This window comes from Suncus etruscus, chromosome 6, assembly GCF_024139225.1.
Source record: "Suncus etruscus isolate mSunEtr1 chromosome 6, mSunEtr1.pri.cur, whole genome shotgun sequence".
Lineage (NCBI taxonomy): Eukaryota > Metazoa > Chordata > Mammalia > Eulipotyphla > Soricidae > Suncus > Suncus etruscus.
Window position 1 is genome coordinate 73225182 of NC_064853.1, and position 3316 is coordinate 73228497.

General features: G+C 42.1%; 1 pseudogene; it reads left to right on the top strand.

Annotated features, from left to right (window-relative positions):
• Window positions 1-1106: 1106 nt before the first annotated feature.
• LOC126011803 (UPF0711 protein C18orf21-like) lies at window positions 1107-1740 on the top strand (annotated as a pseudogene).
• Window positions 1741-3316: the final 1576 nt, after the last annotated feature.

A 3316-nucleotide genomic window follows, 5' to 3' on the forward strand; every position in this document is an offset into this window, starting at 1 on the left:
GTAGGAACTTTCACTGTACCCAGTAGACCTTGGAACTTACACACACAGAGGCAACGACATCCAGGTCCTTGCTTCCACTGTTCATAATCCATATTTTCTAGGACTATTGTCGGGAACACTATCTTCCAGCTCTTCTGGTGTGCATTCTTTGGAATGGGGAAGATAAAAGATGCTGTTTGACAGAGAGATGATGAGAGGAAACCTTTTGTGGGACTGGAAACTATCCACAGAAGCTCCGTGTCACCCTCAGCGTAAGCTGATAACTTTCTGCAATAATCTGTTAATTCTTTGTGACAGATGCATAAAAGTATGCTTTTATTTTCCAGTCAAAACTTCTGGATGTCGCCTCCCTCCCTCCCTTCCTCCTACCTTCCCTCCCTCCCTCCCTCCCTTCCTTCCTTTCAAGTTTAGATAGCTAAATTTTATGATTGTTTTGCAGCCAGGTATTTACTGCAATCTTAAGATCTAAAAAAGTGAAAATGCTTTAAATCTCCTTAGTGGATACAATAGAGGATAACTTAGTCTGTCAGATATACAAAGTTGTTCATGATTGAGTTTCAGTCATACAATGTACAACACCCTTCCCCAGGGCACATTTCCCACTACCAAAGTCTTCTTCCTCCTCTTCTTTCTTTTCTTTTCTCTTCTCTTCTCTTCTCTTCTCTTCTCTTCTCTTCTCTTCTCTTCTCTTCTCTTCTCTTCTCTTCTCTTCTCTTCTCTTCTCTTCTCTTCTCTTCTCTTCTCTTTTCTTTCTTTTCTTTTCTTTTCTTTTCTTCTTTCTTCTTCTTCTTCTTCTTCTTCCTCTTCTTCCTCTTCTTCTTCCTCTTCCTCCTCCTCCTCCTCCTCCTTCTTCTTCTACTTCTTTTTCTTCTTTCCTCCTCCTCCTCCTCCTTCGCCTCCTTCTTCTCTTATGTAGTCATTCTTACATATATGTCTGTTGTATCGCTGTATCCCCTCCTTCACCTGAATTTATCCCACCTGAATGATCAGAACTGCCCACACCTGGAATGGAGGGAGCAGTTAAAAAAAAAAAAAAGAAAAAGAAAAAAAAAACTTCTGGATGTCAAAACCGTGATATCAGACAAACTAGCAAATCAATATGAATTACAGAGAAGCACTACCTGGAGGCGGCGACGCGGAGGCTGCAGGCGGGCTGCCCCGGTGAGGCGCGCTACTTCCTCTGGGCCTAAAGCTGCACGCACGATGACAAAGGCACCTTTGAAGAAACATGTCCCGACTGTTTCCAGTTGCTGAATCTCGATAACGTGCGAGTGCGACTCAAACCCAAGCCCAAACTGATACCGAAAATACAGAAACTTCTTAATTGAGAAGCCAAGAATCAAAACCTCAGTTTTAAAGACTCCAAAATTGTGAAAAAGTACAAAGAATCCAAAAATGTATTGTTGGTCACTTATAAAACATGCAACAGGACAGTGAAGCATGATGGTAAAAGTAGAAGTTTTCTGTCAACACTGAAGAGCAATCCTACCACTTCAGTCAGTAAACCCAGTCTCAAGACCCCAGAGAGAAGGACTCCAGCCTCTGATATGTCTGGTTCCAAGGGTAAAAGCCCCACTTTGAGTTTTAGAACACCTACATCAGACAGTCAACACCTACTGGTTTCTCAAAGAATCCGATTAAAACGAAGAAACACTTCTCACAACTAAAATTGTTGCTTAGTCAAAGTGAATCCCAAAGGATCCTACAATGGACTTCAGAAATTTCTTATCTTTTCTATGAAGAATCAACTATGAAAAGAATTGTTATGTACTGGAAAAAGAACTATTTTGTGTAATGTTTGAAGTTAAATTTAGTCAGAAAAAAATGAACTACAGAATTTTCTTTAAAAAATTAATATTTTGGCGCCGGAGAGATAGTACAGTGGTAGAGCATTTTCCTTGCATGCAGCCAATCCAAGGCAGATAGTGGTTCAAATCCCAGCATCCAATATGGTCCTCTGTGCCTGCCAGGAGCGATTTTTGAGTGCAGTGCCAGGAGTAACCCCTGAGTGCTGCTGGGTGTGACCCAAAAAAACCCAAAAAAATTTAATATTTTCACTTTAACACCATTTCTTACAAAGTTGGTCATTAAACAGCTGTTTTGGGAATCCAATCCTATTAATCCTACCACCAGTGGACCTTTCCTGTGCCATTTATCACCAGTTTCCTACTCACCCTTCAAGCTTGTTCCCTTGGAAAGCAGAAAATAATTTATTTTATATTATTTGTCACAACAAAATGGTAAGTAGAATATCAAAATAAATTCAGTAAAGGGGTCGTAAAAATAGCAAGTGGTAGGGCATTTTCCTTGCACTTGGCTAACCATAGATAGACCCCGGCTCAAAATCCTGGGATCCCGTATGGTCCCCTGAGCCTGCCAGGAGCGATTTCTGAGCACAGTGCTAGGAGTAACTCCTGAGCACCACCGGGTGTGACTAAAAATCCAATATATATATATATATATATATATTTCAGTATAAACAGTTTGTGAAAATTGCTGTATCTCAGAATAGGGGTATTAAAGTCATTGTCTGAGGATTTACTAAGCTGTTTGTTGCTAGTTGAGCCTTCTGTGTTACTGTTTTGTCCAGAAGCAGTAGATTCATTTATATGGCAGAAACTGTGGGTTGTGGGTGTGGCTGCTGGGGGGGACTGACTGCAGGGAGGTGGACTGGGAGAGGCCACTCACCTCCACAGGGAGAAGACCCCAGAGTTTTCTGCCTGAAAAACAGGATACCTTGGAATTCCATCAGCTTGACATTTCTTCAGAGATTAGTTATGAAGCAATGAAGTTGGGCTGTTTGTATGGTGGCAGCTGTGGGGTGTGGGTGCATCTACCAAAACTTTGCAGAGGGCCCCCAGGTTTGAGTTTTCAGCTGAGAGACCAGTTTTCCCCATGAATTTCAGTGGCTTGATTGGCATCTATTCTGAGATTAGTTGTGAAGTTGGGCTGTTTACATGGGTGTGGCTGTTCTGATTCACAGAATTTTCAGTTTCTTCTAAAAGTTAGACCTTGGGGCCAGAGCAGTGGCTCAAGTGGTAAGGCATCTGCCTTGCGCATGCTAGCCTAGGACAGACTGAGAAGTTCAATCCCTCATATGGTCCCCCCAAGCCAGGAGCGATTTCTGAGCACATAGCCAGGAGTAACCCCTGAGTGTCACTGGGTGTGGCCCAAAAGTCAATAAATAAATAAATAAATAAAATTTAGACCTTGGGGGCTGGAGTAATAGCACAGCATAAGGGCTTTTGGATAAAACAGTTGACATGCAACTTCCTGTTTAGCTACATGGCCTGGAGTGATCACCTCACCTCTCTGA